This window comes from Gymnogyps californianus, chromosome 5, assembly GCF_018139145.2.
Source record: "Gymnogyps californianus isolate 813 chromosome 5, ASM1813914v2, whole genome shotgun sequence".
In the NCBI taxonomy this organism is placed as follows: domain Eukaryota; kingdom Metazoa; phylum Chordata; class Aves; order Accipitriformes; family Cathartidae; genus Gymnogyps; species Gymnogyps californianus.
Genome location: NC_059475.1, coordinates 58,358,665 through 58,377,447, shown reverse-complemented (window position 1 = coordinate 58,377,447; position 18,783 = coordinate 58,358,665). Strand labels below are relative to the sequence as shown.

The 18,783-nt window shown below is 41.5% G+C and overlaps 1 protein-coding gene and 1 long non-coding RNA gene across 2 annotated transcripts in view; one reads left to right on the top strand and one right to left on the bottom strand.

Moving 5' to 3' along the window:
• The window catches only part of LOC127016928 (uncharacterized), an 85,426-nt gene extending 77,630 nt beyond the window's left edge, over nt 1-7,796 (bottom strand). The window contains exon 1 of the long non-coding RNA XR_007766530.1: nt 7,621-7,796. This is a non-coding gene — a long non-coding RNA (uncharacterized LOC127016928). The remainder of the gene's footprint in view (nt 1-7,620) is intronic.
• The window catches only part of BEGAIN (brain enriched guanylate kinase associated), a 159,535-nt gene that overhangs the window by 52,667 nt on the left and 88,085 nt on the right, over nt 1-18,783 (top strand). The window lies entirely within an intron of this gene.

The following is an 18,783-nucleotide window of genomic DNA, read 5'->3' as shown; positions in this document are numbered from 1 at the left end:
TCTCATATTTAGGTGCTCTGATTGTTCAAAGGACTCTCCAGCTGGGTAGCAAGACTATTTGAGTGCTAATACAGTGATTGTAAAGAATGGGACATCAGTTCCCATTTTAGAACATAATTCTTGGCAAGTTTGAATGGAATACATTCAAATGGGAACAAATGGACATTTTAAGCATGTAATTTAAAACAAAGCATTCAGCACTTACATGAATAAGCTCAGCAACTGCAGCTCCCCTAGCCCAGCATCTAAGAGCCTACGGGTGACAGTTCCAAGCTCATAGCCATCCGCAGCCCATGAGAGCACGTGGCCCCGGGGTTCAGCAATGGGAACCTTGCACTCCAAGTCCCCTTTCTGTAGTTGCAGCTTTCAGCTCTGCTTTCTAAGGCACTCACCTTCCTTCCTTTTCTGTGGCTCCCAGACAGACACCCCTAGCTTCTTGTGGTTTCCAAGAAGGAAACTGTCCCAGCTCTGCATCTATTCAAGCATTAGGCTTGGGTACATTGTAAATACGTACATGTGCTTATACACACATCCATTTCTAACTGTCACTGGAGTCTTTCTAAAATTCACTTTTAAAAGTTCTTCCTAAAAATAATGCTAAGCCAGAGCTGCTTGCACTCTGCAATGCTAGCAGTAAGCCTTATCTTTCCAACTGAGGGAATGGGGGGAGGGGGAAGTGATTTGCAGATCAGGCTGCTTTTCCTCACAAGTGAGCACCTTGTCTGCTCGTGGCATTTTGCCCTAGCAGAGAAGGTGTCATGCATCCAATTAAAAAGATATCGAAGGAGACAAGATTGGAATGAGAATGAATAAGTGCTGCAACTGCACTGGGAAGAGTTGGCTAAAAAGCACGCAACTGGGAGAAACACTGTCTTCTTGACCATTCCTGCAGTCACACCAGTGATGATACTAAAGCACAAGAACAAAACTGGATCGTCTACTGCATGCTACAGATATGCCTCCTCCTTAATCCAGTGTATTTATTTTGAGTTCAGTGAAGAAATTTTCATTAACTGAAAAAGTAGGGATGTCCAGCCTTTCACTACGCAGCAGCTCTTAAAGACACTGAAAGACAAGCATACATGGATTTTTTTCTGATTCCCATTGCAGTAGTGCTCCCATCAATGCCTGCATAGTCGGATCCCAGCAACCTCCTCTGTCACGCAATGGGAGGACCACCAGCACTGGGGTCCCGTGATAGGAAAGTTGCCACCCTCCCCTCAGTAGGGAAAAAGCTGTAAGCCTGGCAGAAAATGCTCAGACTATCAGAGCAGAAAGCAAGAAGCAAGCTAAAGACACTAGAATTCCAATTGGAGGGAACTGGAGTTTGAAGGGCAACATCTGTATCAACTGCAGATGTATTTCATTTCAGTAGTTTTTCTTTTATGTGATTCAGTTTAAGGACATAAGTATTTACTTCTTCCCCCCTGTGAAAGATGTCATCCAGCAGAGTAATTTCTGATAAACATCAAGCTCAATCAGTTATAATTATGTGTTTTTGCAACTCTATTTCATTTAAAGAAAGGCATTTACCAAAAAGAGACAAAGTGTTTCTATCAGAAATGACTGTGGTAAAATTTCTAAAGGAAAATAGGGAACTTGAGTTGTGTGCAGAGGTAGGCAGACATGAACACACACACTCACTTCTCATATATAGCTATGCACATCATATTTGTGGTTGTAGCCGTGGTCAGCTAGGTGACTGATTCCATGTCTGCACATGCAGATTAGATTTCTGTGTATCCTTATGCTCATAATACATGAAATATTATGTGCTGTTTTACCTGATGAAGTTCCTCTGCATCATTGTAAAGATGAAGAGCCAAAAGTCTGACATTGGCAATGTAACTAGAGCCCTATTGAAGTCAATACGATGTAAGAATATAGCTGAGAGCCAGAGTATAAACCTGGTAAGTAAATACCCAAACACCTATAGAAAAGTTTTAATCACTTGAGACATCAGAATATGGGTTGCTTAACAAAAGCAATTATACAGTTATAACGCAATTGAACGCAGTTTGTTTGGATGTACTCTGGCAGGACTCCTAATACTTCTGTTGCATTTCTCACTGAGCATCACAGTAATTGAAGAGATTTGCAGGGAGAGCAGACCACTTTTTGGCCACTGGTTTGCTGGCCAAAACCACCGCTCGGTTGTTGTTCAGAGTAGGGTCAAAGTAAAAAGCAATGGGAAGGTCAGATGAATAATTTGGGCAGCACCCTCTCATAGCAGAAGGTCTTAGCAAACAAAGAACTTGTCTGGCCCCAAGAGAGTGTTCATAACTGGGACGAATTGAATGAAGGAAAGGAACGGTCTCAGAGGGCTCAGAAAAGTCTTTTCCAGGACTGCAGGAAACCAAAGGGAGGGGGGCGAATGCATGTACATGTTATTTTCATAGAATCATTTAGGTTGGAAAAGACCCTTAAGATCAAGTCCAACCGTAACCCTAACACTGTCAAGTCCACCACTAAACCATGTCCCTAAGCACCACATCTACATGTCTTTTAAATACTTCCAGGGCTGGTGACTCAGTCACTTCCCTAGGCAGCCTATTCCAGTTCTTGATGACCCTTTCATCCATCTTATGCTATCTAAAGGGTGATAAGTTTAGAAATATTTAGAAAAACCTTTATGAATCTTTTCTTGATCCGATACCTGTCCCTCGAGGAAAAATGTCAAGAGAGTGCCCCTACAACTGCAGTTGTGGTGAAGAAGGTGCTTAAGAGAACCAGATGGAGTGTAGGGGTCAGCATTTGTCCAGGATAATGGGATATATTATCTGACCCAATTTGAGGGCCTCTTTCTCATCTGGGGACTAGATCTGAGGGGCTTTAGAGAAAACATCAAGGAACAGAGTAGAGAACAGATGACAGGAACAAACTTGGAGCCTCAGAGAAGGCTACTCCAGCCAGACAGTTTGGAAAGCATCCTACTCTCTGTCCCTCTATGCCAACCAAGGATGGGAAATAGTCACAACAGTAAGTGCCCAAGAAGCTTCCGAAAGTCAAAAGTTCCCCTTGCGCCTGCTCACCGTGGTGCCTCACAAGAACCCTTCTGTCCCATTCCTGACACCACCATCTCTCCCAGTCTGTTCCCAGCATGCTTCCCAGTCCCTAAGCACACTTCCTCAGGTTGCGCTTACATGGGAGAGGAAAAAAAACCTCCATTTGAGAGCCACTGCCCAGGGGGAAGTGCTTTTCAAGCTGCTAGAAAAGCACCGCTGCTGGGCACATTTGTTATATCGCTGTTCCCAAAGAGCCAGGTAAAGCCAGGCCCCACATTTCCCGTGAATATGCAGAAGTCCTTTCTCAGAGACTAAATGGAGCAGACTTGTGGAAGTCTTTTATATAAAACACATCAGGGTGCGCATCTCAGCCCATTACACACCACTAAATACTCACTGGAATGGCAGCTTGTACTGAATTGTACAGAAAGATTTTTATTGAACATAATTACTCAACAGGAAGCACAGAACATAATTAACCTTAGCGCGGAACTCCATTTTAACTTAGTTGATCTAGTACTTCAGAACAACGTGGTTACTCTTCGATTAATTTTTGCTCTTTCATTTATGAAAGTGGATAGTCTGTATTTTCTCCAATTAGTTAAATAAACATCAAACACTTCTAAACACCAAATCTGAAAATGTCTAAATGTTGCAGTAATAGGTATGCTGCAAATACATAGATTAGCTACAGCTCAGCACTAGGGAGAAAATTAATCAATGTGTGGCACGCAGCTGTATAAAATTATTTTTTTGCTTGGAACCAAACAGTGGCGTTCTTCAGATTAACACAGACACCTTTTCCAATCACCTCTTCTAGCACTGCTAAGGTTCTGCCATTACTACTAATAGACAGATGACAGTCATGTTTTACAATAGGGATGTGAATGGTGTGGTTCCAGGCACAGTTTTTAAGTGCCTGATGCTGCAAAATAAAATAACAATAAAAAAAAACCCTACCAAGCTGTACACACCTACCCAGAACAGATTATTACTTGTAGCATATGATGTTTCTTCAAGTTCAAGAATCCCTCAGAGCCCTTTTCTTTGTTCCATTACCCACATGTACAGGCAAGAACTGTGCCAATTCAGGGCTATAAAGCAGCCTGCGCAAAGTGGAAAGTGATTAAACATGCTGAACTGGATGCACTGCCCAATCAATAGGTCTTCCATTATAGTGTAATCAGCCTGTCCATCACTGTGCCTTCCTGCCCTCTTCTCACTATAAGTTTTTCATATGAATTTCAGTTTATAAGACGCACCTACTTGGAAAGCCAGAGGCTTCAATCTCTTCCTAAAAAGATCTTACAATAACCCATATTGATTTAGTATTGTGAGGAAATCTTAAAAATCCCTGCTCAAGATCCCATAATCACAGCCAGCATATTTCAGGCGGCTTCGGAGGAGGTAAGTCTTTAGCTTGTCTTGTGTTTAACGAAGATTCCTGTTCACTCTGTGATCTCACAAAAAAGCTGTTTCCCCGACATGCAAAGCTGAACAACATTTTCAGTCTGTGAACACCCCAGTACTGGTTTCAGCCTGCAAGGGGAAAGAAGGTTACTTGGTTGTAGCACTATAAAAACACCTGCCAGAGGACCGAGTGTGCTATTAAAAACAAGCCAAAATGAAGATCAAAGAGCACCCTGGGAAAAAAAAAAAAAAAAAGAAAAATCACAGGCACCAGTGGGAAGGAGAGTTGCGTCACTGAGTCCAGCGGTCAATGGGACCGGTCAGAGCAAACAAGTACAGCCATCCACTGCCAGAATTTTGAACCTGCCCCAGAGGACTTCACTTGACCAGCGAAGGCAGGGAACTTAACACTAACAAAGAAGCTCACAACACCAAAAATTTATTTGAGATTATTTTGTGCAGCTCATGAGAATACATAAGAAGATCAAAGCTTTTCCTTAGGACTGGAAGGGATTAAGTCACACAGAAAGTATCTGCAAGGTAGGAAAAAAAAAAAACCTCAGAGTCTCCTTATCAGCTCCGCAGCCAAGATGTATTACTTGAATGAAAAATAGTTGTAGCTTGTGCTACAAACGACACAACAAAATACAAATCTTCCAGTGATTTGACATTTACAACACATGTGTTTCTGCCATAGAGCAGGCTTCTTCCTTGGAAGCTCCTTAGCTTAAGCCAAGGGATGGATTCTTCTCTTCTGGGGGAGCCTGCACCCTTGTTATGCAGGGAATATGTTACTGATTAAAAAGGAATGATTTCCGATGAAACCCTTTTCATTTCACTGCCACCTCCACAGGCCTGCCTGCAAAGCATGGCAAAACCACAGACACCTGGGGAAAGGGGCACATCAGCATCGCACAGAGAATTCAGGGGCAGGAAGATCTTAGCTCCCACCCTGGCTCTGACACTGGGCTTTGAGCCTGGGTCTCTTTAGCTCAGTGCTCTCATCTTTACCGGGAGAGACGATGTATTTATAAGTCTCATTGCATTGTTACTGTGGTAACAAAGGCACTCTGAAGTTGGGAGCAGTAAACAAACATTTACACCATTCATTTGGAGAACATGGGAAGCAGGGTGCCAACAGCAGCAATCAGCAAGCCCTCCTTAAAAAACTACCAAAATAACTATCCAATCTTTATTGAAATTTTGAAACTGCTTTACTGACAACAGCAAACATCCAGAGTTCCAATAGAAGAGATCAGTCTTCAAGATAGAAACAGAGCAAAAGTGCTCTTCACCTCACACAATTCTTGGTCAGCCCCTTCCCCCCAGCACCCTGTCCTGACCTGCTCAGTCCCCTCTAACCTCACCCCATGAGGTGTTAGGGTGCTTTTGCAGGTTGTCCTTACATTTTCCTCAGTTGGATTTCTGTGATTCCTTTTTCACAGAGCCAAGTCTCACAAATCAATGGATATAACTGACTTAAGCCAACACTAGCAGGAAGACAAAGGAGAAGAAAAGGTCAATCTCCAAATTCACCAAACACCTGAACTGCCTGGAGATTCCTTGGTAAACCTCACTTATTCCCAAGTAATTTTTCTGACTGCCTCCCCCCCCCATCTTGTTCTTTATAAGTAGACAAAAGGTATGAACGAGCAGAGAGGGAGATAAATGCTATAAGCTGCAGGGCAGCACAGGTATAAAAACAAATGAGCATGAACTGAGCAGGAATACATTTAGTCTTGCAGTTGAAAGACTATTTGTAACCATAAAAATGGGGCTGAAGACTAAAACTAAATTAATTTTAAGAAAAATCCTGATCAGTTGATTAAGTGGATTATAGAACATGATAGTAGGGAGCACATCCCTATGGCCAAAAATACTTATTTCAGACTTGCATTACTATAAAGTTTGTGATACCTTCTTTAACTGTTTCTTTGTGCCTTGTTTTCTGTTCAGATTGTCTGTGAGATTTGATCAGGTGAGAAGCTGGAGAAAGAGAAACAGGGATTTGAAGTGCACTGGCCAAACAGCATTGGAGGGCAGATAATCAGGCACAGAGGGTGACAAACTGTATAGCCCACAGCCTATTCACACTACACGATAAAAGGCAAATTCGATATACCTTCAGGCATGATCTTTCTTTACCCCTGAGCAATAAGGGAGAGGGAGATTAGGGCAATAAGCCATTTACCTTTAGCATTGGCAGCAGTACCCAAGTAGTTCACTATTGAGTGTCCATTACGTGTTTATTACTGCGCCTTATTCTGTTAGAAGGTGCTCATAATTTTGGGTCCTAATATTTGCCTTCCTTGCATTAGTTCTGGAATTTCAAAGCCTTATGTTCACCAAGATGGTGGAGACTGGGAAAATGAAGCACTCCTCTTGCATTCTGCAAATACTGCCTGTACTATTGTATCTGGTTTGTGAAGTACAAGAATGAAGCATACTCTGCTATACTATCACACAGAAATGGCCTTAATTTGCCCCTTAGTGATTCTAAAATACTCCTATGGTTGAAAAATAGGTAAACACACCATACTGTATTCATTTTTAATAGCAGCAATGTACTCATTCACTGGGTAACACACCAGTGCTAATTTGGCCCAAAGACTGTGTTTGCAGCCTGTTCACTACAGTGCATATCTGAAAGTGTTTCATGTAGCTCATTTAGTATTTGCATACACCCAAAGTACTTCAGGGCCACAGGAGAGACACACCAACACTGCATCTATCTTGTTAAATACAGAGGTTTCCTCTCTGACTGTATGGAAGCTATGTTTGTGTCACAAAGAGTGAAAAAAGCACATAGATTGGGGGGGAGGAGGAAGGTCCAAAGTACATTACTTGATTAAAACCTTCGTGTCTGACATTTACCACAAGAGAAGTATTTTCAATCTGCCATCAACACTTCAGCATCAAAAGCACAGATTTTACCCAAGCTTCTGCATATGGCCCTAACCTTAAGCACCCAAATTCTAACAAACACAGCTTTACATCTAAATTAACATACTGGAATATTTCACACCAATGATGCTTCAGTGTAGACCTATTGTTCCAAGACGGCAGATACTTAAAATATCTCTACCTCAGATTTTTCTCAGTACTCCCAGTCACACTAAACAAATGGGATGAGGAACAAAACCTAAAGCCATAACATAATCCTTATTTTTAAGACAGCATGAAATATCGTTATCCAAAAGCTTACCTGGTACAAGACACTGTAGGTTCAATAACGTCAGTCCTGTGAGTTGAAGGTTCAGCCAAAAGTTTCTCCGCAGGGGACCCTGGGTTTAGATTTTACTGGTTGCGTCAGGCTCCACAAGGGTAGAGGTGTCTGCTTTAGGAAGGATGGAGTGACTGACAGAGCTCACTCACTGCTCCTTTCCCAGGTTGCATAGGGCAGGTGAGGCTACAGCTGCCCCAGGAAAGAAACACCTCAGCTGTGGTGTAGAAGGAGGCACAAATACCTAGCAAATTGTTGGAGAAAGAAGTGCGTGCTCTTTTTCTGTCTCCATACCTTGTCTCCCATCCTTTAACCTTTCTGCTTCAGTCCAGGCTCTCCAAATGGGGATTCCAAAGACCTTTCCCCATCGCAGTTCATCTGGAGCAGCACAGATGTAGGCTGCCGATAGCCTTCTCAGGAGCTGTGTGTCAGGCACCTCTTTCTGCAGCCTTCCCAAATCCTAGTGTTGTCTCTCAAGAACTTTTCAGACAGTCCTCAGCAAATGCTAGAGGGAGCCAATGCTGGGAGTGAGCCTCCTTTCCTTGGGGTCAGTCCCCATAGCCCACCTGCACCAGGTAACCTGCAAGTCAAAGCCTCCCAGCAAAGCACTCCTATGGCCCATTGCTACCACCAGAGTCTGATGATTTGGTGGCCACATGTGCTGCTGAGAGCATACCCTAACACACTTGGCCTGTGTTCTACCTCCCCAGCGCTTGTGGTGGTTTGCCTGCCTGCTTCTTATTTGTCTTTAGTGGGGCTACCCATGTGTTTCCACCTTCTGAATTAGTAAGACTGTTCATTCTAACTAAAAGCTGTTATATTTCATATTCATATTTAAATTCAATTTACAGAGAAGAGAACAAGTTGTTCAGTATCTATTATTTTGTGCCGCAGTAGACACTAATTTTAGAGTACATCATTTCCATTAACACATAAGAAAGGTTTGTTTCTTCATTTATGTGGTGTTTGACATATACTAGCAGGCCTGAACAAAATGAATGGCTATAAAAATAAGAAAAAATGATTTCAACACCATCAAGTGGCCTCAATAAATCCAGACAACTGCATTTTCTTTGCGTCTACCTCTCCTGTTTCACTTTTATTACTCATTTACCTTGTCAGGTCCAAAGGAACAAAAAAGTGTTGGGATACGTACAAAAAATAGCTGCCTACCATAAAAGAATGAACCTTGTATTTATAGAAATCTAGAGAGATCTCAGCTTATTTTAAATCCTTTTTCTGACTTGTACTGCCATCATTCAACTTCATTTGAAGGAGGGAAACGGAAATGGAACATACTGTTAATTGTAATCAGATTGACATCAACTTGCTAAGAATTCCTTCAGCAAATTACTGTCCTCTAAAAAAGTGCAGAGTTGGAAAGAACCTGAGATTGAACATCAGTGAGGTGAAGACAGAAAAATCTGTTAATACTTTTACCCTACCCATAGGAGTTAATCAGAGAGCAAGACTTGTCTGAAATGAAAGGCCTTTTCACACCAGGATGTAAAACCCTTACAAGTGGAAATAATTTTTTTATTTTCCATAATGCTTAATGAAGTATTTAGCACAGGTTGAAATGGTCACACAACTTTCTACAAGGTGTGTAAAATCCACATTTGTTTTAGTGAGCTATTCACACACTTAATACTGACACTCAATGTACTAATTCTTTTTAACTCATGCTATAAATCAGAAATGTGCACAGCTAAGTGAGCGCATCACTAGCTAATGTTAAATTTTTCCTTTTTCTCCCTCAGTTTCCCATTTTTGTAGCCTTATCTGAGTCTAATCATCCAAGACAAATCGTTTGGTTGAAATGTTTCTGAAATATGTTGAGAAAGAAAAGCAAGGAAAAGGGGCCAAATATCAGAAAAATCTAATATGTGGAGTTTTTTGCTAACTCAGGTCTGATTAATATGAGGTGATAGAGCTGATCATCTACCTGGATTAGTCTTCAGGAGTCAGAAAGTAGCAGCTCATGGCTCTGCCAGGGTATAAATGCATAATCTATTAGTAGACAATCACCTAAGAGCATAAAGCTCTTGTCATATCATGAGATACAAGTGTTAAGTGTTAACTTTGGCCACAGGTCTGGCCAGAGAACTCCCAAGAAATCAGGGAAGAAACTCAACCCCAAATTCCCACTGGCTCTTCAACATTAACTTCACCAGGGCAGGAATTCATCCTGAAGTATCAAAATGTGCCTTTAAGACACATCTTATGAAAAAGAAATTGTCGAGCTTCATTGCTAGACTCCCATGGAGCTCTCCCAGATGTTGGCCAGCGATGCAGGCAGAGGACAGGGCTGGGCCCATACCCTTCCACCCTCTTGCTATCCAAACAGTTTAGCATGTCTGTATTCCCAGGAGTGCAGGAACTGGCATTCCTGTTTCACTTCAACACAGCAAGAGAGAAAGAGAGTAGGATTTTGTATTCCCCTTCCATGTTCATTCGAGGGTCCATAGGGAGCAGAGGAACTCTAAGTCTTATCAGAAAAAGGCCAAGAAATACAGATAGTGAGTATGCTTCGGCCCTCCTGCCAAGATGTCTGGACCTCTTAAAAGTAGATTACATGAAAACAAGACAGGAACAAGATACTGGGCGTTAGACCGTGAAAGGATGTCACTTCTCAGCAAAGAGGTAGTTGCCAGTAGGAAGTTCAGAGATGATGCTGAAATACACTTTGCAAAGGACGAATAGAGTCAGGAAGAAAAAATTCTGTCAGAACAAGCAGTAAAGACCTTAACTGGATACTCGAGTGAGCAGTCAAGAAGACTGCTCATCTAAAGGTGTAAAACAGCTGCCAGGATCAAGCCTAAGCCTTCCAGTAACAATGGAAGAGCGCAGCTTCTTTCCAAAAGAGGATGGATAGATTGAGAGAAAGTGACTAGCAGCTGCTGAAATAACTAACAAGGTGCACTGTTTAGCTATGCTCAGAGGGAGAGAAATAGAGAATAATATGTTGTAAAAAAATTCTGAATTCTAATGCCAGAACTCAGATGTTCACCAGTTGCAATGGTGCAGTGGTTAGCAGTGAGTCAGAGCAGCCTCTGGTGATAGTCAAGGTTGTCACCCTTCCTGCAGAATAGCTACTGCTCAGACAGAACAGAAATTTCAGTCCTTTCTGCGATCTTGTGCTGTACATATGCAATACAAGGACATGGGAAAGTTAAACCTCTCTTAATTTTGTACTCTCAGTTCTCATTATGTGGAGGAAATCACAGGGATGTTAGGAATGAGCAATGTACAAGCAAGGCCATTGAAACTGAGCGGAGGTAGTCCTTCAGCTCCCAAAATTGTCTTTCTGTAAAGCAAAGAGAACATGTCACAGCAAAAAGAAAACCCAGACTGTTGTGAATCAACTATCTAAGAATTAAGGACTTACTGTTTTCACACCTGAGCTACCTTAAACATGGCCATAGGGTCATTCAACTTATTTAGTGCTTCTTTCTCCCACAAACACTTCGTCTCTCCTCTCACATTCCCAGGGGTCCCTTGCAGACTATAACGTTATTAAGTAGTCACCAGCTTCTGCAAATACCACCCAGCTGATCAGGGTCAGGGAGGACTGCTTACCTGCTAATCAAGTGCTATCCAATCCCTGTCATTTTTATTAGCTGAGTAGTGGTGTCTGTTTATCAGGCATGATGCTTTCCCCAGTTCAAAAGTCAAGCAAAGTAGTTCTTTTACCTAGACACAACCCTTTAATCTACCCTGGTTTAATCCAATACCTTCTACACTTGTAGGAGCTAAGAGGCTGCAGCTCTGGTCTGGAACTGGCAGGAGCCTGAAGCTGGTATTTTACAAAGAAACAAAACCCATTACTCAGCTACTAAGCAGTAGCACATTTCTGGCAAAGGAGATGATATCTTTTAGCAGGGACCATGGGAAAGTTAGAAGATCCAGAATTACATGAGCGTGAAGGGAGTACAGTCTGCTATTAACAGGCACGCTTGACCTCTGCATCACTAAAAGATTTGGCTATACGGGCCACACAATACTCTTCCAACTCCTTCAGCACTGGGCCAGAGCCTCAGTATACATTAGAGAGGTATTACAATGCTATCCTTTGGCTGAGATGGGAATTTGATTCTAATTGCTTATGGCCAGTAAAGCTTGCACAAGTAGGAACCAGATTTCCATGTGTCTTGGCCCCCGCTATCATACTGGAAATTCTGCCTCCCTGGCTTCCTGCATGTGGGGGTTTTTTTGTTTGAGGGGATCAGCTACCAGATCAGACCTTCTGGTTTCTATGTTTGTACCATAACAAGTTAACACTGTTACAAACCTCAGGCCCAATTAGCCATCAGTTGCACTTGGCAGCCAAATTCAAAGGAATGTATTAAAATTTCAATTATTTGCACAGCCTAGTTAGCATTAGCGTACTGCACCTAAAGTCATGCATGATTGCTCTTCTGGTATCTGAGCCAAATCATATTCTGGGCACAAAATACAGGCACTACGTTGCCTCAAGAAGAGATCCCTGGGACCAGAGGGGACTTTCAGACCACCTGAATAAGGAGCCCTGAGTCCTTAAACAGCTGAAGAAAGAGAGAAATACCATCTGGTCAAGGAAACAAGAGCTACAGAACCAATTTTTTTTTTTTCCTTTCTTGCTGGCTTCATGACTTTGTATTCCTGGTTATCCAGTGCCAGATTTCAATGGAAGGCATGGAAATCTGTGCTGATAATCACCTAGCAAGGGTATATCCTGAGAAAAAGTAGAAACAGGACTAAGGTCTCTCAAATTGAAACAATTCGGTGCTCCCTGCTCAAATCACCAAAACTGTGGGATATATACCATCACCACTGGGTTCTTAAAAAAAGAGATCACAGCTGCAGGGCTCTGTGCTAACTCTGTACTGCCCGTCCCAACGGGTTAGGTGGATTTGAAGCACTGTGAATGGGTCAAGGTCCTCCATGGACCTGTACCTCTTGCCTTGCAGAGGAATCACAGTAGTGCTGGGGAGCCCGGCTGCACTGCCCCAGGCAGCTCAGTGTCTGTCCAGCCTCCCAGGGCACTCCAGAATCCCAAATGTAGGTGTCTGTGAGACTGGTTAGAGAGAATAACCTTTCTGTATTCATGTCTTGAAAAACAGGACCTGCACTTCAGCCAAGTACTTCTTCAGATCTTGTCTCACCTTTAATCCTCGATGCCTTCCCTTTGAGAGGTGTATTCCATGTCATTGAATTCTCAGCATTACACATTCTGCATTTATATCTCTCTAGTTTTAAAAGTATCAATGAGTTTGCTGTTATCATAGTTAGACATTGTCTATACGGAGTAAAGCAGTCTCGTGCCGTGACTCACTGATGTACATCTGGATGAAGACTGAGTCTGTTTTCTGCAACACAGCCAGTTCTGGCAGAAGAAAGTATGAAGAAGCACATGACAGGAGTTAGCCAAGCAGTAATAAGACTCACCTGAACGTATACATTTTTTAATTGCTAAATGAGACATGTTCCACAACAGCTAATATTTTTTTTAAGGAGGTAATTCATTCCATTCATAATAGATTTAATTGTGCTCTGATTGCTCACACCTGGCAATTTTGTTTTGCAGCACTTTTTTTTTCCCCCAAAGCACTTTCAAAGCTTAGAATGGGCCTTGCGCCAGGTATAGTATATGATTCAAGCCCTGAAATAAATGGAATGGGATTTGCAGAGCCAGCTCTAGACATAGACAAAGTATGCAGTTGCTGGGGCAGTTGCCTGATTTGCCTCTGCCAGAGACCTGGCACTGCTACTGCCAAAGGAAAGGATGCTGTGAGTAGGCTAAAAACTCTTGCTCATCCCTCTTGCAGAAGCAGCAGTCATGGCCCCTTGCTCTGGCACAAGAAGGAGCTCCATGCCTGCTGCTTCATCCCAGCACTGCACTCTCCCCTGGCAGTGCTCATCCACGGGGTAGTGAAATTCTGCATTTTTTTTACCTCTGAGCCTGCTCTGGTTCCTGCATTATTTTGGATTCAGCCTTTTCATTGATATATGTCTGGTTTAAAATGGGATTCAGGATAATGAAATAATTTTCAAATCTTCCCATTAGCTAATCTGAAATTTAACCCCAAACGAATCTGAGAGTATTGGGATGTTTTTAATACATCTCAAGGACTGCCATCCCTCAGACATCGTTCTTTCTAGCCTTTTTCTTGATTTCTCAAAGGACCCTCCACTTAAGTGACCCCACCAGAATCTTTCTTTCATTTTCTCTTTACTATATCGCTCGAAGTCCCATCCTGAGATAAGGATTCATTACACTGCATGCTGTTCTCCCCAAATCCTAACAGATTTCCTCTCCCTCAGTGAACTCATACTTTAAGCAGATGAGAAGGGACAAGGGTAGGAGAGCAAGTCGAGTGACAGATAGGTGAGCTGATTTTCTCTACGTTGGGAGCCATATTGTTTATTTGACATACCCGAGAGTCCAATGTAACAGTGCCTGGCATAGATAAGTGTCTTCAAAATGAATGTAGTATACCCTACGACAACAGATAATCAGTCCTTTGTAATGGAAGACACATAAAACTAGAAAGAATCAATTTCAAATAGCCCCACAGAGTGCAAGATGGACTGAGAGAACCTATATGGATATACAAGGGATAAACTCCATGCCAACCAGCCCAGGCAATTCCACTGAATTATTTCATTAGAGGTATAGTCAGTGATGAATAACTTCTTCACTAAGAGCAGAATTTAGCAAAAATAATCTAAATCTATGGCGGCAGGCAGGAGAGGAGGACTCGACTGGGTTTCTGAGCAGACAGAAAAACAATTTCTGAATGGAAATCTAGTCTCTCTTTTTTTAATTAATTCCTTCTTCTAACCTACCAAACTATAACATGAAAATAGCTCAGATGATACTCTAGGGCACTTGTTTACATGCATATTTACCAATTCTCCAGTGAGCAGATTTCTGAAGCAGATCACTCAGTGCTTAATTTTCTCAGCAAAAGGAAGGTAGAAATCTATCCACAGTGAAAGCACCCATGCTCTTCAGGGGTAAAAGACAAGGGTTATATAAACAAACCAGAAGCAAAATCTGAAAAGATGTAAAATAGTCATCATTTCTATTGATTTTAAGCTGCCTGGAAGCATCTCCTGGGAATGTTTCTCTAGATATTATCTCTGTAATCATAGCATTCTCAATTGACAATACAACTGCTCTGTTGCAGTGCATTTGTATTATAAACACGTGAAAGTGTTGGACTGATAAATGCATTGCTAGCAGAGATCAAATGACAAATTCATTAGCTGCATCAGGTTCTGAAATGTAGAACTGGCTTTCTCAATGAGATTTCTTCCATTTCTGACTCGCACCATTGGCAGTACTGAGCTGGTGCTTGGTTCTGTTCTCCCACAAGTACCAATTTACTTGAACGTAACTGAACGCTGAAGGGAGAAGGATTTGGAAGGGCTGAGATCCATTGTTAGAATAAATCTATTGACAATAGCCTTTTTGTGAAAAAGCAATTTAGGAAAAAAAGACATTTAGGAACCTGGACATTTTGGAACAGTTATCTGCAGTTACAGGCAACCAGATACTCCATCTTCTAAGTGGTTTTCTATCTGCTACTCTTATTGGAAGGCTGTTCCAGAATCATGCTGTTCCATCATTAGAAGTCTTCTAATTTCCAGAAGAAAATGTAATCATGATCAGTTCTGTTCACTTTCTTCTTAAGCCATTGCTTTTCTTTAGAGAAAGTAATTTTTCCCCTCTCCCTGTTACATTTAAAATGGCAGCCATATCCCCACTCGGTCTTTCTTTTCTTGGACTGATCTAGACCAGCTTTACTTTTGAGTTTGTTTTCTAAGATGCCTCTTGAGTCTCAGAAGAAGCCTTTTCTGTGCATCTCTTCAAGACTGAATCCATTTCTTGAAAACAGGTGACCAGGATTCTGCATAGCGTTCCCAGAGAGACACCACTGCCCTTTCCCTGGCATGCCAGCACTTCCCTCTCTTGCTGAAACACCTCTTACGATAGTTTACTGGAGCTGCTTAGAAAACAGATCTTTAGCCTATGTATTCAGTGAGCAAATGAAAGTTATTGAGCTATCAGATAAAATTTAGGATATCTCTTTGGGGTGAAAAGAGTATATTTCAGTCTTAAGTGTTAGCTTTATTCTACTTACCATGTAAAACGTGCCATTTTAAAGGGATGTCTTGTAATTATTAGTTCTTTCAGATTCTCTGGAGGCACCAGGCATGGATTGCTGGAACTATGCAAGCACAGACCAGTCTTTGCACAAAAGAGCTGCTATTCCCAGTAAAGTTAATCCTACTCTATATTCAGTATGATTTTATTCACACATTCATATGCCCACTTAAAAACATCATCGCAGATTTTGGAAAAGGTATGAATTATAAATACAAGCACAGTTGATGTCTGCAGTAAATACATCTATATATTTAGAAAAGTCCTCTTACATAGTCCATTCCTAGATGACAAAATGAGTCAGTGATTATCCAAAGCTCCCAAACTTAGAGGCTCCAAGGAAGACTGTGGAAAAATGGGGAAAAGGGACAATTACACTAGCAATAAAGGATTTAGAAGGTAGCTTTTAATGTATTACTAATTTATGCAGCTGATACCTTAAGCATCCTAATATTCCGTATTAGGAAACCAAAACATCTTTCCAAATTTGTCTCATTAAGACTGATAAAAATTCACTTCTAGACACAGAAGTCATCTTGGCCAGATACTTACTGCCAGCTACCCTATAATGTTCTCCATGTTGAAACAAAGCTTTGTTAAGTGCACTCAGAGAAAGCAGCTGGAGCTTTGTAAAGATTGCCTGAAGTCAAACCATAAAAAAGGGCGAAAAATGGATCTGCTGCTGGGACACTGGAGCAAAGCATTTATGATAGAGAAAAGTAGGAGGGAAATGATTCACGGTGGCCTAATTACATTAGAAAGAACACTTATTCAGCTAGTTGAAGAAAAGAACCCAAGGGAAATGGAGGAAAGGACAGCCCTTGGGTCAGTTTGATATTTGTTTTCCTGTATGTGGAAAACCATTCCTCATGAAAACTGAGTTCTGCCGTTATACAAAAACTCATCATCAAAAAAAATGCCTCAGAGAAGCTGTTGGATGTTATCATTGACAGCATTGGAGAGCCATTACTAATACTGAAACTTCATGAGACAAATAAAACATATAAGCAAGTATAGTTCCAATGGGAAATGTCTACAGACAACGGGTAGATTTCGGCACCTATATTGCTTCCCACAGGAAATAAGAAAATGCGTTTAAGCAGTATACAAATTATCAGCTGTCATTGAATTGTATTGCAAAGATGATCTACAACCCTGAAAAGTGTGACTGTTTTCATTCTATAGCAATAGTTTATAAGCTGCAGGACAGTAAAGCTAGCTAATGCTTTTCACAATATGCAGATGATCAGCTTCCCAAGTAGGAGACTCAAAATAAAATATTATTAACAATTTATGATTATTTCCATGTAGATACTGAATGATTAATTCCTATCATATTGTTCTGTAGTTGCAGGAGGGAGTGTTTCTGCACCTGTTTCTCTTCCCCCAAATCTAATCATCAGTAAAATTGCACTCAGCCAGCTGTTAAATTTCAGATCAGTTAGTATATTTCATGCATTTAAAGACTGACAAAATATGAAGTCATAAGCCACAATAAAATGCCACAGTGATACCAAGAGAAGTGATCGCCAAGCTTGCAAAGCTTCACACAGTCTTGGATTTTGTTGTAATACCTAACTAGAGTCAAGCCAATGGTGGATATTCATATGCAAACTGGAGTACCCAGTTAATGTAATAAAGTTAGCAAAAGTTTGGAAAAATGTGGTCTGTTTCCACGGATTCTTTTGAGAGCTTAAACCAGTTGTTAATTATTAGAAATGTACGTAAAACTGATTCGATCATGTCATCTCCTGTGCCGTTATTCACAGAGGGTATGGCGTCTTAGCATTTTGAGAACAGAAAGTTCATTAATTCATTTAGTCATAAATCCTTACATTTTGTTGATACACCTGTATTGAACCAGCGGCCTTGTGTCTGAATGAAACATAATTTTTATTTTGGCTACACAAGTATTTGAAAGCATCAACAAAGAAAATCAAACATTGCAAGTAGCTCCAGTCCTACCACAACTGCTCTGTCAACATGCCTAATACAGTGATAATTATTCATTCACGTATTTATAGTCCGAGCATGGAAGTTTAACTCTAAAGTTTTTTAAAATAGTATGTACATACACATACATGTGTGTGTGCGTATACATACATATTTACTCCACAAAAGGCTGCCCACCTGGTTTGATAAATATAGATAGATAAACAGCTAGGTAAGGTAGATATGATGACCCGGTAGCATTACTGATCATTGAGGTCACCCAAAATTTTCCACTGACAGATTGCTTAATGTTTTGCAAAATTTTAACTGTATCAGTTGGAATGTTGCGTGCCATATTTTTATGTTAAAAAGCCTTAGACATTTCTGAAAATATAACTAAGGAAAAAAATGTGAGTTTACTCATACCAAAAAAATAGCCAATGATTTTTTTTCATTAAGAAGCCCTCAACCTGCCTGCTTTGGAGCTGGGACCTAAAATACTCCAAGGAGCCTTCCAGAGTGTCAAGAATTTGTGCTATAACAAGCATAGGCTTGCCAAGCTGGTGAAGAAGGCTTTAAACTAAAGTTGCCAGGGGAGGGGAACCTCAATCCATCACACTCCTACCAGTTTGATGACAGTGCCAGCAATAGATGCCCAGAGCCTGGAGGGGGATCACAGGTCAGCAGAAGAGCACCTGAAGAGCAGCACAAAGGAACTCCAGCCACTGCAGCCAGTAAGTCAGCATCATCGGAGGCTCAACTTAAATGCATCTATGCAAACGCACATAGCATGGGGAATAAACAAGAGGAGTTAGAGACGTGCGCACACCTGCAGGGCTATGATCTTATTGGCATCACGGAGATGTGGTGGGATGGCTGCTATGACTGGGGTGTTGGAATGGAAGGATACAGGCTTTTTAGGAAGGACAGGCAGGGGAGACGAGGAGGGGATGTGGCCCTCTACGTCAATGGCCAGCTGGAGTGCATGGAGTTCCGCCTGGGGATGGATGAGGAGCCAACCAAGAGCTTATGGGTCAGGATTAAAGGGAGGACAGGGACAG